Raw genomic sequence first — 22,031 nt, 5'->3', positions numbered from 1 at the left:
AAATTACTCAACAGCTTCCACACTGTGTGCCAGTATCTTCTCAGGAAGTTATAATTTTATACAGAGCAAATTCCAATGATTTTGAATTATAAAAGTACTAAAGAGAATATTTTCTACTCAAAAGACTGCATGTTTAAGCCTCCCATATGAACTGTGGGAGACTATAGGTCTCAGAGCTAGAAGACAGGAAAATCTCTCAGGTTTTACAGGGCTACAAGCAGCAAATACTTTACTAAAACCCAAATAAAAACCTGAGGTCATGCTCAAAACTTTAAAAACATAAACATTATGTAATAAAAAGCTCAAGAGAGAGTCACTCATCTGAAAAACATGCAAAAAACTTTCAAAAGAAATATATTCCAACAGATCTTAAAGTGGCAGAAGAGATTATGTTCCCTCTATTTACATATTGTGTACAGTTTTTCAAAAAGGGAACGCTTATCACAGGTTACCCTGTAAAACAGTGCAGATGCATATGGGTTGCCCCAATTAGCAAAGCAGTATTTAGAAAAATAGTTATCTTAATAATAAGAAACCATCATTTTTCTCTCAGGAAAGAAGTGGCAGTGTTAGATTTCAATTTTTTTCCTTATACTAAAGGCTAGATTTCTGATTTTTCAGGCACTGCTCAATTTCTAGAATTCTATCCCTTTTGTTCTCTGCATATTTTCTATTCTTAAATGACACTGTCATATACACCAAAGGATTCAAAAATGTTCAGTTAATGGAATGTATAAAGCATGTTCCTTATCAGCCCAAGAAAGGCATCTTGTGAAGATATGAATGTCCGTCCATTCTTCCTTGTACTTTTTAAGCTGTCAGAATACAAATTCAGCTTTAGTTCGTCTCTCAAAGTAACAGTTTCTTCTTTGTGGTGTGACAGCTCTCTCTTCTAAACCAGATCGTAAACCCACTGCCAAGAAAAAAAAAACTCAAGCATGTTCAAGAAAAACTGTTAGACTGATGACTGCAAATGCACCTATGAGACAGCAAGTCCCACACTGATTACTGCTAGGATACAGAAGTTGCCCAGGCCTTTAAATGTCCACTGGAAATCATTTTTCAGAACTTTAAGCAGATTATACAAGCAGGGCAGATTTTTACAGTGCATCATCCAATGAACACACATCTATCCAATACACAATTACCTTCCCTACAGAACAGTTACCCCTGAAACTTCTGGGAGAGCTCATGGAAGAACTGATGGAAAAGAAACCTTGAACCATGTGGCAACATCAACCGAGTTAAAAGTAGCTGGGATCTACATCTTTAAAATACCTAAGTTACATTTCATAAACTGGCAGGAGAAAGTCAAATAAAAGTAACAAGAAACCTTCTATTGTCTCCCTTTTATGAATGTGAAAGAAATAAAGGTTTTAAATTACAATCAAAATAGTTGCCACATCACTTAAAATACAATTTTGAATGGACAAGCATCTCATAACAAGCAAGAGAAATCCAAGAAGCCACAACCATCTGCTGTAGACTCACTTCGATACAAGACTATGATGATGAATGCTCCTCTATAATGTATACACTAAAAACATAGCAATACTATGTCTTTCAGCGTACACTTGTTTAGAAGCCGATATTGATTTTCGGTTATTTCACTAGTTCAATGATTTTTTTTAATCCACAACTCAACTATTTGCATGCAGCACAATCACTGCAACTATATGAATCAATACTAGTTTCTTATTTTTCCAATATATTTTCAACCTTTTTTTGTGGCTTATTTGATGAAAAAAATGCACCAACACTTTTAGCCAGCGCAACATAAAAACAATTTCAGCATCTTATCCATGTAAGAATTTCAGGGACTGCCAGCTGAAGTTACAACCCCCTTTCACCAGTCTTGCCTCCGAAGACAATATTACTTATTATATGAATTAATATTCCCTTCTGCTTTCTACAGATTTCACTTTGTTTGGATGTTTATTAACTTTTATATGAAGGCACCCAAAGACAGCTTTCCATGTAGACATACCATGACTTAATATGCAAAGAACTGCAGGTACTCTGGAGGGGCGGTCAGGGGGGACGGACAGACTCAACTATGTAACATTTGAAATCTTAATAAATCTAATTCCCAGTTACATTTAAATGCTGTTGCTTTGGGATTTCACCTGTTTACTGTTATTTCTTGTAAGAATTATTAGTGTATGCATGAACCTTCCATCAACTGCCCTGGCAGCTGCACATAAATGTTTTAGAAAATATTATTACACAGCCTTTTCCATACTCTCCTCTGTAGGGGGGGTGAGCAGAACCCCCTGATAACCCATGCCAGTTATCTTTTTCAACATGCTGATATACAGCACTGTCTCTCAGTCTACAGATATGGCTTCAAAAGGTCTGTCAGTTATCTCCATTGTTCAGGAATAGCACTGTTGATTTACACTGATACACAATGATAATGCACAACCATAAGCAATGAAGTCAATCTGCAAAGGGCAGAGTAGGAAAAAAGCCTGCAATGTTATCATCATTACACACTACAAAGAAAAAGATATAACCTTGTAAAAAAAAAAAAGAGGGTGTGGGTGTGAAAACTAGGCACTTTTTTAATGCGCCACTTCTTGCCATTTACATTATTATGCAACCTAGTATGATTTGCAACACTGTATTTATTGAATATCATACTGATGCTGAGTGGCAATATCAATCAGAAAGCAACCTGCTTCAGCTTCTCTCTTTGAAAGCAACCACACAAGCAAGCAAAACACTTCTCACATTCCAACCACCAGAAAGAGATGTAATTACACAGAACACAGGAGAACTCACCCTGCCTAAAGCTTCAGACTGAGATTCCTCAGCTGCACTAACTGCTTTGCAATCTCACCTTAAACCTGCAAGCTGTTGCAGGAGGTTTTTCATGGCAACTGTTACTAACAGTATCTCTCTCTACTGCTAAAACCGGGTACTTTATATACCAGAGTGCATCATTCCTTCTGAACAACTCTCCTGAAAGAGCTACCTTTGGAAGAGATTTGCTCCCACTTGAAGATGGTAAGTGGGTTAACTTGTAAGGAACCATGAACCAGCACCCTACCTGCCAACAGGTTCATGGAGCAAGATGACAATTATGATACCACTGCCAGAACCAACATAGATTACAGGGTAAATGAAATGTACATTATACTCTGCTTGTACTGACATTTTCTAACAGGGATACTGCCTTTGCTGTACAAGAAATACCTACTAGGCAAAATTCATAGGCGCAGGAGCCCTTCAAGCTTCAGCAAGCTCTGTCCTAACACACCTTCGTTTTCTGCACTTCCCAAGCAATCTTTTCTAGATAGAGACAGCAACCTTTAAATATAAGTCTGCCTCATTTTAAACAGGCCTGCCACAATACTTTCAATATTTTGCTGTTACACTCGAAAGATACATTACTGATAGTTTCATTAGTAGCAGAGCAGGTTTGAGGCTGTTTTGCTAATAATCTGATATTCCATTCCTTTAAACAAAATTTAAAAAATAAACATACCATAGTATGAAAATTCAATTTTGCAGATATAAAGTTCTAAAATAGTAAATATTTATGCCCTCGATGCAAATTTAACACCAGGTTCAGTGAGTTGTTCCCCTGACTACAAGAAACTACAAACTGTTGGACAATCAAAGCATATGTAACTGATCACATTGAGAGTTTTCACGTGCCCCACATTCTCCACATCTTTACTATGAGCTATCTCCGTGCTTCTAAAAACTCACAATGTCTACAGTTTATTTAATGACTTTTGCACTGTAAACTATCTTCTCCAAAGATCATTCCAAAGAGTAGGAGTCACACTCCTTAACCATATAGTTACAGACTTGAAGCCTGAGATTGCAGAATATGATGCAACCTGTTTTTAAGCAAAACTATCACATCTAAATGGGGGAGGCTGAGCACAATAATTAGCAAGGCTTAAAGCAAATGGGAAAACAATTATACAGTATGACTTACTCCCCCATGGAAAACTCCTATACTATTATTTATTCCTCTGAGCTTGTATATGTTTTCATTAAACTTCAAAGTTTATTAAAGCAATATTGATGTAATTCTGAGCCTTTACAGAGAGCATCAGTGATTTTTATGTGATTACAAACAAGCCCAGGGGTTACTCTGCAGAAGACTATTAGGAGCTAATACAAGGTAGAAATGAAAAACTCTGAAGAAAGAAGGAGCTAAAAGACTAATAGTTACCAAAAGACCATTTTGGTTCAAGAGCTATACAATTTTTAAGTGACTCTCACCTTCAGACATGCATGTTTCTGAATTTACCAGCCAATTTTGGGGAAAATTATGTATTTTCTAAACTGTTCTTCCTTCCTCTTGCTGCATTATTAATAAAAAGCCCACAGAAAGGACACCAACATGTATGAACACAAAACAATGACATTCACTAAGACACTATTTGACAGCTGAGAAAACAACAAGAGCATCTGTGATATGTACAGAGACTTACAGTAGGAGACCATATACATTAAGTCAATGTAGAAGGATGCCTATATTTTTTCATGTTTGTAGTGTACATTTAAGCATCTTTTAAATGTGTATGAAGGTTTTTCTGACAGCCAGAGCCTCAGAGCTGGGAGACTGGATATAAATATATCCATTCAGAATTTGTATCTTTTGTATTATACATAGTCTTCCTCCTTTGGTGAGCTTTGTAGAGGGGCCTGTATAAATACAGGATGCATCCAAGAAAGAACATTTGAGGATTGAGATCTGCACTTATTTAATGGTTTTAAAACAAAACATGTAAGGTCAAACTGTGAATGTACAAGTAAAGAGTCTCCTATAGAACCTACATCAAATAATCCAAATCTGCTTAAACACCAGTAAGTCTGTATGTGGCAAATTACGGGCTAGTAGCCAATATTTTCTGACATAGCACTAACTTTATTAAGTCAGTGATCTTACTTTTTAGCAGCACACTGAACTAGTGTCTCAGACAAGATGTTACTAAAGCAAGTATTTCTAGAAGCCCACAATATTTAGCCTGATTTTATTTTATTGATAGTGTTTTTATTTTTATACTTAATTTGTTGATAAAAATAAATTTATTTGTTTACCATTATTTAAAAAAGTTTGCTAAGAATGCCTCCAGCAGTCAACAGTGACTGCATTAATAAGATATGTGAGCATTTTTCAACACTGATGTTTAAGTGCATGTGAGGTTTTTTTAACAGAAATATCACTCAAGTAAAAAGTGAGATAAAGCTTACAAAGGGAAAGACATTTTTAAGTCTTTCCAAGGTAATATTTATTTTTTGCACTTTAAAAGGATAAAATAACCCTCCGCCCCCCAAGCTGAGCATTTAATTTTATCTGGAAATTAAGCATCACCTGCTCTAAAAGCTGACAACTAAGAATAACACTCCTAAGCAAGAACAACCATGCATTCAGAAGGCATTTTGAGGTACAGACAACAAGTTATGCTGTTAAATACTTTTTACACACCATATTTACACATAAGTATTTGGTGATCAAAGTAAAAATGTTCAATAAACATCACTAATCTTAGTTACTGCTACTAATACTTCATGAAAAAGCCAGTTCAGTTAAAGCTAGGCCCATATACAGCAGGTATGGGTAGCAAACTTGCTAACAGACCTACTATTTGGGGATTCTTCCACTCACACATAAAGGAATCTAGTCAGGGTGACAGTTTTCCCCAGAATGAAAGACCTAGGAAAAAATCAATTACAGATCGATTACAAAATACTTCTCCAAGTGGTATGGTTTAAAACTGATTTTATAATCAACCTTCACAGTAATATGTGATTACAGGGAGGAGAGAAATGGTAAACTAGGCTCCAGTGGAGTTGTGAAATTCTATGCTTCTTGGTGTCACCTGAACAGACAAACCCAAATACATCTGTGGTAAAGCTGTTTTGTAACTCAGCAAGTTAACATGGTATCTTTTGTAATAGCTGATGGGGTCCCACATGAAAAATAAAGTGACCTCTCAGCTACATTCACTGCATAGTTATCCTCCATTCACATTTTCAACGATCAGGCAATCTCAAATCAACTTAGTCCACTTAAAAGAGATAGGAGGAAAGAAACTGCTTTAGTGACTCAGCCACTTATCTATCCACGGAAAAAGGAAGGCTGAAAATTTGTCACATTTCTTCTCACATAATTTCTGCTTATGACTGGGAAAACCCAAAAGGAAACAGAGCCTACAGATACTAAACCACATTATTTATTGAAATTGCAGCTCAAATATTGGACAACTAATTAGAATTATTACCAAGTAAAACCCAACTCATTTATCCTTGTCACTGGCACTGCTGAAATACTAAAGCTCTCATTCAGCTCAGTATATACTGTTCACTTACTTGTTCAACTTCACCCTGCTTTACAATAGTGGAAAGTTAACTAGCAAGCTTTATTCCAGTTTGCAGTCTGTATTTTTCCACCCTAAATTTAAAACTCTACAGTAATGGAAAGTCCACATTATTGTGCTGATACAAATGAAACAAAAGCATTTCAGGCTTAGGTCAACGTAAATCCCCAGTGCAATGCTTAGTCCTTAAACAGTGGTTATGTGCAGGAGCACAGAAGAGTGGGAGAACTGGTAATACCAACAAAAACTCTACACACAAGGTCTCTGTATGAGACTCTCACAAGTATTGCAATCATAGAAAGCAGCACCATGCTCCATCAACCCTTTCTGGTATTAGCATGGAGAACCTGAAGCCTCTTTCCCTTGGGTGTAGACCGAGGCCATGCATCTCCAAGATCCATGTTACATAGAGTGGATTTTGCCTCACTGGTGATTTTTGGCTGGCAGTAACAGCCAGTAAACACTACATATGGCTTGCAAATAACTTGACATTGTTTCTTTAAAAACTGCTTCAACTAATAAACCAAAACATGCTTTACAGATTCTGATTTTTGTATTGCAAGTAGGTTAAAAATATCTGGAGTTATCACATATTAATACCAGAAAGATATGAAAATAAGACTTATTTTATGTTTCCCCATGTCAGGTGTTTTCTTTAAGATCTCTTCTCACATCACACAGTGTTCACAGTTTTCACAAGTGCAGTGCTATCTCCTCATTACACCCATGTCATTCACATTTCCATGTTCTGCCTATACCTGAATGTCAGCTATGACACACCGACTACACGGGAGGGAGCAGCTGGGCAGGATTTCTCGGGAGCTGCAGCCGCACAGGAAGTGGGAACACTGTGGAAGCTGGCAGGAGAAAGACCTCATCTCTGATCCCTACGTAGCAAACCCATTTAGACCTTCGGTGCTCTCTTTTCAATGGCTGGGGAGAAGAGGGTCTAACAGCCATACATTAAAAAAAATAATAAAGAGAAAGGATTATTTACTTACCACCACCTGAAATCTGATCTCATCAGAAAGCAACTAGAACAAGGAAAGCAGTGCCAAGGAGTAAAACAGTTGGATCCCTTCAGAGAAAAGGGGAAAGAAAACATGGGCAACTAGCAGGGATGGGAGAGTCTTGATTCTATACTGGAATAAGGGGCAGCTCTAGGAAAAGGGGAAACCTAAGAGCAAAGACTAAACATGCAGAAGGAAAAGGGAAGCAGAGACACTGGAGCATAAATTCAGCAACAAGGCAGAGGAAAAAACACGTTGCAACTCGTTAACTTATAGCAGCTTTTCTCATATTTTTCCTAGCATGATACAGAAGGTTAACAGCGATTAGCAATGTCTGTGAGCCTAATCAATGACTTATAATAGTTATCTAAATGTTTTATTACCCTGTTTAGGCAAGAAAACATTTAGAAGCCATTTAGCCAAACAGTACACGCACACCCTTGTTTTTCTTTAAATGATTGATTCCAACCAATTCCTTTATTTAGAAAGTAAATAGCAAAGAACACATATTTTGGTAAATATGTTTGCAAGTAGATTTTCTAAAGAGCTGAAAAGTCAGAAACACAAATTACCAAAGAAGCTGAAATGGTGTTTTGCCTCTTTGTTCTCCCTTTCACTGAAGGAGCTATAAGACTTAGCAATACATCAGGTATGCTGTTTTTTCAAAATGACTAGATATTTATTCACATGGTTAATGTATGCTCTAAAATAGAAGGAAATACAAAGATTGCATCCATGAGTAAAGCTTGCTCTCTTATCAGTTGCTTGTTTCCACACGCGTGCAGCTGGGTGAAAGTGCCTACTAGCAGAAAGGCCAGACAGGAAAGGCTGCTGGCTCCTTGCTCAGCAGCTGGTACCTCCTGCCCCGCTAGGGAACCGTGCCCTGCCTGCTACTGCTGTTCAGGTGAGCAAGAGGCATTCGGGCCAAATGGAACACTCCAAGGAAGTAATTTAGGGCATCTGTAAATTAAGTTATCTATGTGAGATATGCTAATAAAAGGTAAATCCATCATGAAATGAATAGATAAGATTAACCATGGAAAGTTACTCATGGCAAAATTGGTAATTCACTTCTTGCATACTTCCACATTTTAGAGGACGAAATGAGGTTTCCCTGAAACCACACTGGAACAGTAGCTCTTCCAGGAATATACTTTGTCTGGATAAATCATCTTAGCTACTTTACAGACAAAACCTTTTCATCCAGTGTGAAACCAGATTAAGAGCTCTAACTAGCCAAAATGACAACATAAAATATCTACAAGTATTTCCTGCTCTGCTACACCACTGTAATCAAACTGTCTAGATGAGGTTGCAAGTCAAAAGTCACAAAGAATTAAATGCACCTAAAGCTTAGCAAAGGTAGCTGTTCAGCTGGCAATTTTGTACCAGTTTAACTTTCTAAGTATAGAACCTAATTATTGGAATCCCATAAAGTCTTGGACCCTAGAACAACAGTGTGTTCTTTCCTTCCTGCCCACATAACTTGTGTATTATTTTCCCCCTGAATATCCGAGAATAAAGTGCTTTAGCAGACACCGGACAGACTTAGGGCCACAAGTAAGGGGAAAATCTTTGGAGCCTCTTAGGAAGTGATTAAAGAAGAATGAAAAACAAGCTCTGCGAAATAAAACATCAGAGACCTAAAGCCAACAGAAGTTATGTTCCCTGAGAAGGGACCCCTATTAAATTCGAGGTCAGAGATCCACCAGGCAATGCTCCTCCTCCTTGTGCTCACCTAAGAGCAGCCTGGCCATTCTGTGTTACATACCAGCTGCCCGATAAGCAAATAATCACTGCAATGCATTTACACCGTTCCACTTGCTGCCCCGATTCAAATCCCAGCCTTTCCAGCCTAGTCTCAACTTCACCCGCAATAAGAACAGGCAAACAAAACGACTCATCTGAGAGTCCAAAACAGGAAGCACCGAAAGCCTGAAAGGAGCATGGAATGTAGCTACGCACGTATACGCTGACAGGCAAAGCCTTCTAAGTCAGGAATCCGCGGTAATAACACAGTGAGGACAGAGCCCCGATAGGGACAGCATCCACCCAACACCTACAGCAGCTTTATCATCGTGAAATTCCTAGAAGGTGTCAGCTCCGAGTCGCGCAGCGCTCCCCCGCAGGGCGCAGGACCACGCCACGGAACGTCCCGGCCGCCGCGGGCCCCGCGGTGTCGGGGCGGAGACCCGGGGGCCCAGCCCGCAGCCGGGGGCCAGGGCGTCGCGCGGCCCCGCAGCGGCTGCCAGCGCTGGCCGGGCTCGGCGGCACCGGGGCCGCAGCAGGCCGGGGCGGCGGGGCAGGAAGGGCACCGGCAGGACCCTCTTAGGAGGGACGAGCAGCCAGGCGGCAGCTGCGCCTGGCCGCTCCCCTCACACCCCGCCGGGCCCTCGTCTCAGTGCCCCGACCCGGGGCCGCCCTGAGGAAACCCGAGCCGCCGCCCGGCCGCCCCTCACAGCGAGAGGGGCTATCGCCCCCCTCTCGTCCCCGGACTCGCCCCGGCCCCTCACCTGGCAGGGGCTCCCCAGCCCCGCGGTGCCTCCCGCGGGCAGGCGGCGGCTGCGCCGAAGAGGCTTTGTCAGGAGCGGCTCCCACGACCGGCGGGCCCCGGAGAGGGGCCGACTCCCGGGACGGGGCTGCGACCGCCACGCCCGCGCGCAACAACTAACTCCGGCCGCCGCCGGCCGCGCCCCCTCCCGCCCGGTTGTGCGGCGAGGCCGCCTATTGGCTGGGGAGCAGCGCAGGGGCGCTGCCAGGCGAGCGAGGCTGACACGGGAAGACTACAACTCCCAGCGTGCCTCCTGACCTGCGCGCCGCTCGGCGCTTTAAAATGGTCTCGGGGTGCAGCGCGCGCAGACCGTGTGCTTCCGCCTGCAGAGAGAAAGTAGTCCCAGTGTGTTGTTTGAATTCCCGTTCCGTGTTGGGCTGCTGGGCAGGGGGAGGCGGGGGGGCGTGGCGTGGCGCGGCGCGGCGGAGAGTGTTTCTGGCCTGGCTTGGGCGTTCTCCTGACGTGTGTCTCCGGTAGAGGTGAGAGGGCCGCGCTGAGGCGTGAGCGGAGAGATCCGGGCGGGCTTAGGTGAGCGGTAAGGCGGCCGTACGCGTGAGGGTGGTGGCAGTGGCTGCGCGGGCTGAGGGGAGTGGGCTCTGCCGGGCCACCCTCGGTCCTGCAGCAGAGCTGCCTTCGGCAGGTCAGTAGGGAGGGCGACGGGCCCTTTTCTCCCCCCTCTTCTTGCCCGGGGTGGGGAAAGGGGGTTGGTGGGTGTTCCGCTCCTGCCGCGGCGGGCAACGGGGAGCGGTCCCCCTCGCGGCATTGCTGGCGGCCTGATGCCGGCCTTCCCCGGTGGCCAGGCCTGGCAAGCTTCGCTGCCGGCCTCCCGCCTTCCCTGCGCCCCGGGCTTGCCGGCCGGCTGCCAGTTTGCTGGCAGCCCGCCGGTGAGGGGGACTGGGGAGGCCCACCAGAGCTCGTGTTGGGTGAGAGGGAAGAGCTGGGTAAGGGTCTAGGCACTTGACTTCCCATGTTCTTCTTTGTAACTCTTATCTTTTCTCTCGCTTCTCGCAAAGCGATAAGAGTTAATGATATTTGATGGTCTTTAATTCTGTGTATTTGTTGTTTTATCGTGTCCGCTTAATGTTCCCTTGACAAGCAGGTCGTTTATCGCTGTATGGTTTTCAGATACACCTTTCCAGTAATAGGCTTTCACATTAAGTTGCCTGTTCCTGAGGAAACCTTAAGTTTCTATGGTTGAGGTGGCAAAAAAAAAAGCCTTAGCCCTACAATTGAGACACTGAAGCCATGTGCCTTTTGAGGCGCCATTCATTCAGACCCTCTGAAATCCCAACACTGGAGTGAAACTGAGCTCATCCTCCCTTCCAGAAGCAAAGTGGAACCGATTAGTATAGTTATGGTGCTGGACCTTTGAAGAGATGTAGGACTAGACGTCGAGCTGGCTGTTGGAGACGTTCTAATAAAAGAACCCCCAAATCGTTGTGTGAGTGGGAAAGATCCGTGTACCTTTCTGTTAATTTACTGCAATCTAGGAAAACGAGGGAAGGCAGGACAAATATAAATCCTCTTTTTCCCTGTAGAAAAACAGGGAAGTCCTGTTAACAGGGAAAGGGAGCTTCTGCTATGGAATTGTGGCCTCCCAATTTTTTTGGCTGCATATGGCTATCTGCAAAAAGAACACCTTTTCAGCATGCATCCCCAGTATGTTTATTGATTTATCAGTTATATACAGGTACTACTGTGTATCGTACGTTATATGATCAAAAACATACTTTGAATATACAACATACTCAAACCCAGAAATTAAGAAGGGATCAGAAAAAGATGAAATAAGCATTATTTAAAAATATTATGTATCAGTGTTAAGAAAAATACTTTCCTCCCACACCTCAGTGGATTATCTTGCATGTGTGACCCACTTCAGCAGCTGCTGCTCCAGAGCACTTAGGGTTCATAATTTGTCAGGACTACTCTCTTCTAAGCAAGTAGAAGCTGGGAGTTATGTCGGTGCCAGTGCCGCTTAAAGGAAAACTTTTTAATTGGTTCACAATTATTGCCTTTTTTAGCAGGTAAAGTCTTGTTAGATTTTTGAAAGCGTTGTTCTTTTCTGTGGAAAGTAAGTTCTCTAGGTGGACTAAGCTTGAGTAAGGCCACTTGGTGTCTGATGGGCACAGTAGTTTGGGGGAACCGTACTCTAACAAGTTTATGTATATTACGGTGAAGGAATTATTCTTAATTTCATAAGAATATGTACATAACCGGCTGTTGAAAACAGGGAATTTGTTTTCGTGACCTGTTGGGTTTGTGGGTTTTTTGTGGCTTGTTGTTTTTTTAAAAAAATCCAGGCCATATGTGTAGGGACACAAACTGATATTTGAAGATACTAGTTAAATGATGTTCTATCTTTTTTTGTTTTCTTACATACCTATGTTATATGTTTGTTAGAAGTGATGAAGTACTTGGCATTTCTAAAACTGTACCAGTTGCTAGTAAATACTGTAACTTTAGAGTCCAGGAAGTTGAGAAAATATTTTTTTCTGTCCTTAGAAATCTGGCGCATGTCTCAAAACAGAAGTTGAGATTACTAATTCTGAGGAGATCTAGACTTAGAAATGGCTAAAGCAGAATATCCAGATTAGTCTTGAAATTCTCAGTTAGCTCTTGTATAGGATACTAGCAGTTTTCAAAATAGAAAACCTGAAGATCTGTGATCTGACCCCACCATCTTGATTGTAAATTGAATGTGTTTTTCCTGTGGTTGCTCATGGTGGGGCATGGAGGGTACCTTTATGGCTCGGAAAAGGGAGAAGAGAATCATGTTTCTTACAATAATGTTTTCTTTAGCACCTGAGGTTAGGGTTCAGCTCTTTTATATGTACCTGTTAGGAGGTGACTAACAAATTCTGCTTTGCCATAAAGAAATCAAGAGGAGAGAGATTCTTACTGTCTTCCAGTGTTTGTTCTTGTAGTACATCTTCCCTTGACACGCCCAGGCTTTCTGTGTCTGCTGGACAGGGACCGTGCAGAGAACTGAGAAGATGTGCTGATCTCCCTGGCGCTGCTAGATTTCTTAATGAGAGCAGTGACTGTGAACTATATTTTTGCTTTGTACTCCCGTCATGAAGTTATACTTGGTATCAGAGCACAGGAGTTGGGAAAATTGTAAACTGGTGTGTTCAAGTTAACTTTGTAAGCTTTCTTTGTGAATGCATATCTGTTCACTGTATTTAAATAAAGGGTCAGTATCAAAGTGTGCCGAGTTAGCTAGGTGTATCTTCTCACATGCCAAAGCAAACTCAGCTTTCCATGGGAAGTGCTTCTCGTTGATTAAATAGGATTTGTTTGGGGGCCAGTTCTTTGATGAGATTTTTTTAAGTCTTGTGGCATGTGCTGTGAGAAACTGTTAGATATTAGAGCACAGGTCAAGAGCCTGCACTTATAATGGGGATACTGTTCTGATGATGGTCTGTGGAGGAGAAGGGTAACTCAAGGGAACATGCATGTACTGTTTTGAGGACAGCAGGTGAATGAAGAACAGTTGTCTTCTGATTTGTTAGTTGTTCATGTGCCCTAATAAAATGCCCTTTCTATCTATAACTTGATTGCCTTTGGCAATTTGCCAAAACTATGTTGCTTCTTGTTTTCCATTAAGCTTTTCAAATGTTTTTACTCAAATGATTTCCCTTAGAAAGAGGAAGGGAATATTTCTTCCGTACACAGGAACTGTTAAACTTCAGTTTCTTCTAAGATGTGAATAGTGGTAGATAAAAACACTTTGACAGTAAGTGTTCTAGGTATGAATTTACTAGGGACAGTCTGTTTTCAGAAACCACTATTATTTTCCCCAGTGGGTTTGTTCATGAGAGGAGTTAAGGCTAGTTGCTGTCTATTTAAAATACGTGGTGCAAGTGGTAACTGAAACCTTTATTACTTATGTAGGTCAGCCTCCATTGCAAGATCTGCAATGTTTACTGTCTTGTATTGTTGTCTGACTGCACAACTGGCTTGTTCCTGCACCAGTGGCATCAGTAGTGCAGTGTTAGTAAAAACTAATGGCTGCCATCTGAGCTAGGTGTGGTCTGATACTAGTCTAGTTGTTTTGCCTCAATACTCTAGATTTGAGTTTGTACATACACTGCCAGTGTTACTCCCAGTGGGACAGGTCAGGTGATAAGCAATTGAAAACAAACGAGTCTTGTAATAATTTCTTCTATAATGGGCTTGTTGGGAGGTCTGTTAAAGTTTTTTGTATGCAAGTTAAACCCACAGAGGTTTAGTTCTTATTAAAGGAGTAGCTTGCATTGTTCATACCTATCTATTAGGGACAAACCTGAGATTGACCTTCTATTTCTGAAGGCCTGCTTAATAACAGTTTGATAAGGACAGCTTTTGGTGAATTGCAGCTACAGCTGGTTTTGAATGACACTGTTTATCTGGGAGAAATCTCCATTCTGTGTTACAGGAGAACAAAACCAATTACAGTGGAATAACTGAATACTTCTAAGGTATAAATTTATTAGGATATCTTCCTTGTTCCATGACCATACTCTTGCAAATGCTGATGCACTTCAAAGAAAACTTGCCTGTCAGAAATTACATTAAGAACGTTACTGACTAGATATATTTATTTTTTTAGTCGTAAATATGTTAAATGGAAGCTGTGCAAAGTTGTCTTCAAAAAGGCTTGTTAATGATTATGATCCCATTCCCCTTTGCAGGAGACTAGGGCAATATCTGACTTGGGCTGACTGATTTCAGTCTTTTGGACCATACCTCCTAGATGGGATACAACGAATAACATTTATCTTACACGTCACTGTTTCTGAAATTCTTAGGACTTGTATTGTTTGTGCTATTTCTTCAGGTAAAAAGGAATCTGTAAGACTTTGGAATATGTCTTTTGGGCATTATGGCTGGGATAAGTAATGAGTTGAGCAGCCAACACCCTTAGCCTGTAGTTCAGAAAATGCTGTGATAGCATGAAAATGGGAAGAGTTGTTTTAGTCAAAAGACTTGAGTGGCATAAACTTTCACACAGTTTTATCATCAGGAACATCAGAAAATGAGGATAGTGAAAGTGTCATTTGTTAATTGAGTTCAAGAGACTTAAGATCGACAGATCTTATTTCTGAATGCTTCTTCATTTTTTTTCTTCTGCTAAATAGTGCAGAACACAGAGGATTTCTTGGCAATTTAGTGGATACCAGGGGAAAGTCTACTTTTGTTTTATTGTTGTGTCCAAATATGAAAAGATAAATTCATAGCTTTAATTATACAGTGGTGTCTGAGGGATTGTTTGCAGCCAAAAGAAACTCTCAACAGTGTTCTTAATTGCTTTTCAAAATATGTCATTTCTAGAACTTGCTAGGACTCTGAAGTGGTAGTGTATATGATTTGTGCTTTCTGCTTGGGGGCGTAATTCTGAAGGAGCTTGAGCCAGTGAATCTTTGCTGCTGTTGTCTGCTGATGCTAGCTACTCATGCATGTTTTTGGCAAACTGTTTCAAAGAGCTTATGAGATTAGAACTCTTTTGTCTAGCTGGTAAATTAGTTCAGGGACTTTGACAAGTTGAAAACCAGTCTGCATGAACGCTAGTGTATGTGTAGGGGAGGAGAGTGTGGCTGGTTGTCAAGAAGACAAAGATGGGGAAGTGGTAAGGCCCATGGTTTAACTGTAACATAGAACTGTAAGATATCGAGGGGGTACCCAACCTTAGGTGCTCTGGATCCACACTGATAATGATAAACAGTTCCTGAAAGGCCAATTCTGTTCCTTTTCTTCATCCTGATGCTTATCTGATTATGCAGCAGTTGAGAGAGGATGTTACTGTCAGGAAGGGGCATTGCTTTGCTTCCACTTTAGCCCACTAAACCAGCTTGCTGCTTTTGTGTGCACCACTTCTGGCTCAGGAGAAACAGATATGCGGTTTGTGGGAGGAATAGGGCAATCCCCTGGTGCCACTAGCTGTGATGTGCAGCTGACCTGCACTGGGTAGCTAGTTACCCAGATGGCACAACTGCTGCCTTGTTTGGCCTCTTGATGGGGTGGATCTCCCAGCAAGTGCAGGGAATGAGAGAAAAGACATGGTTGATTTTTTTTTTAAAAGTAGGCTTAATGGATGACTAAGGAATATTTTTTTATCATTTTGTGGGATCTAAATGTGAACCTAAGCCTGCAGTACGGTTGTTTGCTGTGGTTGGATGAGTTCTCAGACGGTCTTAACCAAATGATGATTAAGCAGATCTGACTTAGCTGTGTCTGTTCCATAGTTCCTTTTATTTCAGGTAAGCGGTATGACATGAATTAGGTCTTTCTGTGAATATTTGTTGTTGTTACTTAAGAAAGAAGCAATTTGTTTCTCCTGAAATTCCCTAGGCTGTTGTTCCAAAGTCTTAGACAATACCACACCATCTTATGTCTAACTTTGGAGTAGTTTGCTGAAAACTAGTAATTGACAAAGCATCAGTAATACAAATGAACTTGGGGGGGGGGGGGGGGGGGGAGAGGACTGTCTGTCATTTGTGTAAGAATAGGCTAAGTAATAATCTTAACCTTATGACTCCAGGGGCATAGTTATATGTTGATCAAAGGTTGATTTTTCTGGTGTAATATGGTTAGTGTCCCATGCTAGTGTTCAAAATACGCTGTCGCTGATGGTATGTAGAAAGAGAAAGCATCGGTCTCCATAGTTGGAAAAGCAGTGCAGAGCTGTGGCAAAACAAGTTCTGGTAATAGTGTGAGAGTGTACAACAGGGAAAACAGATCAATGCCAAGCCAAGTACTGTAAACAGTAAACTGTGAATCTTCTTTCACACTTCTAACTGGAGTTTGCTAACATCATGTTTCAGCCAAGAAGTCTGGGGGGCAAGGGGGGATGTTTCCAGTACCGGATAAATAGCAGACAAAGGTAAGGGAAGGCTTGGTGTATGTTTTAGTTTTAAGTTGTTCTGTTGGGATTTTTTTATTTAAACTGACATTCTAAACCTTTTGCCTTCATATAGTGCTCCTCTCATGTCCCGCTACTCCACAGCTTACTTAAAGAATAAGCATAATCTTCCTTGATTGTGTTTTCACTTACCCAGTGCATAGACAAAGACATCTTCTGATAGCTAAGAATAAAAAACTTAAGACTTACTGAAGAAAGGTATTCCATGGAAATCTACTCTATCTTCAAATACACAAGCATCTTGTTGGAATATCTCATGAATCGCAAAATCTATACAATTTCTAGAGCAGATGAGTCTCCAAAAGTCCTGAACTATATAGGCATTATATATATATAAACATGTATATGTATATAAAAATATTTTATATATATTTATATATACATATATAAATATATTATATATATATATGCTTTTGTTTCTCCTTCAGAATGTATTTCTTAATGAGCAGGTTTTACATTAGTTCTTGCTGCTTGGATTTGGATGTTTGTGATTGTCTCAACAAAGGAGGGCTCTAAAGCAGGAGCTGGAGGTTCATGATTCAAAACAGAGTACCAAAACAGTGATGAACTGGGAGAAATTTGGAAGACTTAGTGAAGGCAGTGTGACACTGAAAGATTTGTTGTTTGAGTTTAAACTTTGCCAATGCAAAATCAAATAATGACCGCAGAAAAAAAGATGTAGTTATGTAAAAAATATGACACAGCAGGTTTTTTCAAACCTGACATCTAGTCCATTACTGTTGCAGGTAACCATACTCAAGTCTTTAGGATCAGATTTCTGGCTTGGGATGCATTTACCACAGTATGCTTTAGCTGGTATTGCACATGACTCATGCTAACACTTAAATGAAATAGAGATAACCAATATTTGACTAAATCCTTACTGTTTCGGGATGTGGGAAGCATGACAGAATAGATTTCAACTACTCTTCTGCTGAGTTAAGATAAGAATGTGTATTTGCTGCAATTCATATAAGATAGGATGACCCAGTGTAATAAGTATCCCTTGTTAGAACAAATGAATTGGAATTTGTGGAATTCAATTTCTGTTTCCAGACTTATGGGAAAGAATCTCAGGTTTTATCAGGAGGCAAAATGTTTAGCTTTAGATTTGAAAGAAAAAAAGCCCCGAAATGTCAAGTCAGCTTATGAGTGAATCCTAATTTTTTTCTGGTAATCATATTTCATCCCACTTATGACTGTTTGGGGGCCTTCAGTTACTGGAAGAGTTTCAAACCTTCTTAATTTCTGACACCACTAGAATTTTAGTGAGAGAGCTGAATCTCAGGTTATAGGAATGTAAGTTGCTATCTGTTGGCTGTGCAGCTTGTGTCTCTTTTTCTTCTGCCAGCTGCAATGTTTGCTGGATCGTTTGCTGAGCCATTTCACCCTTTAATCTGGCATAAACTAATTTGATAAATGAACCAAAAGCTCTTCTGTTTCTTTAGCATGCTGAAACACATGACTTGTCCAGTGAACAGAAGTGCCAGGCTGCAGATGATGCTGTATGAGTAATTAGTAGTTAAATAGGCTTAGACTGCCATAAAACTATAGCCTTAGGCAGTGGAGAGCTATTGTCTGCACCTTCTAGCACCTGGTTTATCTTCTTGAGGGCCGATGACCTTTCTGAATGCTTTTCTTGATGTCATGTTAAAATTATAGTGGAATGAGTCCAAAAAGTTATCTTTTATGATTTCGAGTGGCGCATATAGCTTAATACAACCATTTACCATGTGTGGAAGCAGGAGTTTCCATGTGCATTCTTTTTTAATAAGCTCTGGTATTTATTTGAGCCCTCCGAGTCATTTCAATTATGTATCTGAGCTGGTGTGAGTTACCCAGCTTCCCCTTTTCCCTGCCATTCTCCCTAAGGGGAGTGTTAGAGCAGCTCTGTGAAAAATCCAGTAAACTGGAGAAAGGTGAAGGGACCAAGACCACCTCCTCTCTGTGGCAGCAAGCTACTACTCTGTAACCTATCCTTAAATCTAGGTAGTATTAAAATATGCAGAGCTTGAGAGAGGCCTGAAAATTGCATTCATCTAATGCTTGACTTAGCCACCAGTATTTTGCCAGTTTCCCATTCTGCTTCATCAGTTGACAATACCACATAAATCATTTTGTGACATCAGGATTCTGTAAACTGTTAACTAGCACCAGGCACTTAACTGGAACGTGGAAGCGAAAGTAATTTTTTTTTTTAAACTCAGGGTATAGGAAAAAGAAAGGCAGAAAAAGCTTCTGAATCATACTAGTTTGATCCTTGGCTTTTTAAACGTCAACTTAAAGTCACAAATAGTGCCTGATTCATCCTGCTTTCTGAACTTTGATGTCTTTGAACAGAATCGCATCAGTTTAAAATTTTTTGATTACTGAGGGAGAGGTAATGTGACAACTGCTTTTTCAATAGTTGTAGTTTACTAACCTGGCTTATGTTTTTGTTTTTAAAGACTGTACTCAAACAAACCAATCTTTATATTAGTTCCCATTTAAACTAGTATACCTCAGGACAGGTGTAGGCTGGGAAAGGCCTCCTTGCAAGCACTGACATGAAGAGGGGTTGGAGGTGACTGGATAATCCAGCTGTGAACATTAGCATTTAGTGAAGCTCGGAGCCAGCTAAAACTTAGGTATAAGAACAGAATCTAACAGGCAAAGTACTAATGCATGTCTTCTGCAGCTGGCACTGCTACAGCTACTTTTGGAATTCGGAAAGGGTTGCTAGCACACTGGAGAAAGACCAGACTCTGAAAATGAGTTAAGAACATTTTTTTCAGTCCTAAAAATGAATGTGGGTGCTGCATTTTTTTTAACTTCTTGAAGGGATATGTTTATCATATAACTTAATTGGAGTTCATCGATGTAGGCTTATAGGGTCTAGTCTGTAAAAGCATAACAAAATCTACTGAACAACAGAGAGTTGTACAAATGTACTCTGTGTGTAACTACCATGTGGGACAGCTGATGCAGTTACACTTCTCTTACTGTCTTTAAAACAAGACTGGGTAACCATTATATAGCTTTGAATTCCATTTTGTGTTTCTTTTTTTAACATAAGATAGTTGGCTGATGCTAAAATGGGGCAGTCTGGGTGATCACGGTCATCCCCTCTAGCCTGTGCATGTGGGTATACAGTGGTTTTACAGAGAAGTTTTTTTAGTTCTAGCCCAGGAAACTTTCTTTAGAAAGTACAGAAATCTTGCAAGTATTTTTATTGGATTAGCCAAAGCAGTCCTTGTTTTGAACATAAGATTTGATTGTTCATCTGTTTACATTTGGATATAAAAATCTATAGAATTAATAACTGCATTTTAAATTTAGACTGGGAGACTTTATATGAGTTGTTTTGAATGAGTACTGATACGGAAATCATCCTAATATCAAAGATATTTTCCTTACTTGAAAAAAAACTTTTCTGTTAATATCGTCTTGACCTTATAAAAACTTAAAATTCATTACAAATACGAAAAAATGTGAATTCCATTATAGATGGCTTACTTGCATTTTCTCTATAGTAAAATGCTTTAAATGTTTTGGGTTTGTTTTAGGTAAATTACTTGCATAATTTTATTTCAACTTGTAAAAACATGTATTCTGTCCCAATGCCATTTAAACAATGTATTTCTCAAGGGAATTACAGAAAAGACGTTTATCAGATAGGTTTTCAAAACATGAAAAAAAAAAATCAAGAAAATTTCCAGCATGATCCTGCATTGCTGTTATGTGGAAGAGTGTTGTAAATATTCACACACACACACACACAAAGAGTTTAAATTTTTATAGTGAGGAAAAGTGGGAAGACAGCAGATTTCAAATGCATAGTAAAGGCTAGAAGCTTAGAAAAATAAAATCTAGCTTTTACCTCAGTGTCTCTGTATTATAGACTTCTGGTAATTATGTTTAGAAAAACTTTTGTTCTTTATTGATACACAATTCTTTATTCTTAGTTCTGAGATCGGTAATGTTTGTCAGGTAAGTGTCTGCTGTAATTGACTTTTTATGGAGACATTTAAATAATGCTATATAAATGTAGGAACTTACTGGTCTGTAGCTGTCTTACATGGTTGGGTGTTTTTCCTTCAAGCTGGTGTGAATGTGGATCAGTGACTGGCCAACAAACAGAAGACTGGGCAAGTGATGAGGCAGCATTATGATAATGCAGACTTGCAGTAATACATTAACCAAAAGTTACCATGAAAAAGGTACACTAGTCTGTCACATGCAGATAAATTTTACTCAAATGAGTTGTGAGTTTACAATAGGCAATGTTTCTATCATACCTCTACTTTTGACACTTGTGTCTCTGGTTCTGAACTTGTTCGGTAGCATCTCACTGCCAGCAGTGTATTTGTGTACCACTGTAATTAAAGATACAGACATTTGAGCAATTGGAGGTTTTGCAGATCAGAGAAACTAGTTTCATGACATTTGCTGTGACTTTCTACTGCTAAATAACTTAGTGCTTAAAAGGTAAATGAAATGCAAAGTAATCACCCCAAAGAAGCTAGGCAGTACATCAGCAAAAACAGACAAGGAAGTAGAATGGCAGTTTATTTGAAGGAATAGGGAAAAAATTATATAGGTAAAATAGTTGACAAATCAATTGATTTTTGGATGTTGAACATATTGGAAGGGTTGCAAGTGTATTGTGTTAAATCCTGCAGTGACAAACCATGATTTGTAACTGCCTTTGAAAAACTCAAAGACTTAAGAGAAGCTTGTTGAAACTTGTAAGGACATGGTGCCATGTGGGAAGAAGATGATGGAGTTGGAAGATACTGTATCAGTGAGAGGATGTGAAGAGTTTGCTAAGATTTAATTTTTAAAGCCATAGTGAGAAATTAAGGCATCAGGTGTCAGTATGCATTGTAAAACTGAATTTGTCTCTGTAAGTGATGTCTCTATAATCACTAGCTGAAGCTAACATGCCTCTAGACTTCAATTTACAATTACGTGACCACTTTAACGTTACAGTATGGTCAAGCAGCTGATTGTTGAAGGAATAAAGAGACCTGAATATTCCCTGTGTTCTTTCTTCCAGTGAGTTCGCTGGCAACTTTTTCATTTGCCTCTGCCTCTGATATTTGTGACCATTCTCTCATGCAGATAGAGGTACCGTCAAACGTAATGGCTCCCAACCTCACTTGTGGCAACAGTCACTCTTAAGTCTGAACTGCTGTGGTAAGGAGGAAATACTTGGTTATTCAGGTAGTTGCATGTCACTG

General features: G+C 40.2%; 2 protein-coding genes across 13 annotated transcripts in view; one reads left to right on the top strand and one right to left on the bottom strand.

Annotated features, from left to right (window-relative positions):
* Positions 1-10,042, bottom strand: part of PEAK1 (pseudopodium enriched atypical kinase 1) — a 119,970-nt gene extending 109,928 nt beyond the window's left edge. For 4 of the 6 annotated variants that reach the window (XM_055805541.1, XM_055805532.1, XM_055805556.1 and 1 more), the window contains exon 1: positions 9,868-10,041. The gene's annotated coding sequence lies outside the window, so the exon portion shown is untranslated. Of the gene's footprint in view, positions 1-9,867 lie in introns of all 6 variants that reach the window. The other 2 variants (XM_055805566.1, XM_055805562.1) reach the window with 1 other exon arrangement.
* Positions 10,043-10,228: 186 nt separating this feature from the next.
* Positions 10,229-22,031, top strand: part of HMG20A (high mobility group 20A) — a 43,815-nt gene continuing 32,012 nt past the window's right edge. Inside the window, exons 1-2 of one of the 7 annotated variants that reach the window (XM_027784182.2) lie at positions 10,448-10,545; positions 16,712-16,770. The gene's annotated coding sequence lies outside the window, so the exon portion shown is untranslated. Of the gene's footprint in view, positions 10,251-10,364; positions 10,385-10,415; positions 10,546-16,711; positions 16,771-22,031 lie in introns of those variants that run through there. The other 6 variants (XM_055805511.1, XM_055805496.1, XM_055805520.1 and 3 more) reach the window with 6 other exon arrangements.

Source organism: Falco peregrinus, chromosome 1 (assembly GCF_023634155.1).
Source record: "Falco peregrinus isolate bFalPer1 chromosome 1, bFalPer1.pri, whole genome shotgun sequence".
NCBI lineage: Eukaryota > Metazoa > Chordata > Aves > Falconiformes > Falconidae > Falco > Falco peregrinus.
This window is presented reverse-complemented; position numbering and strand designations above follow the sequence as displayed.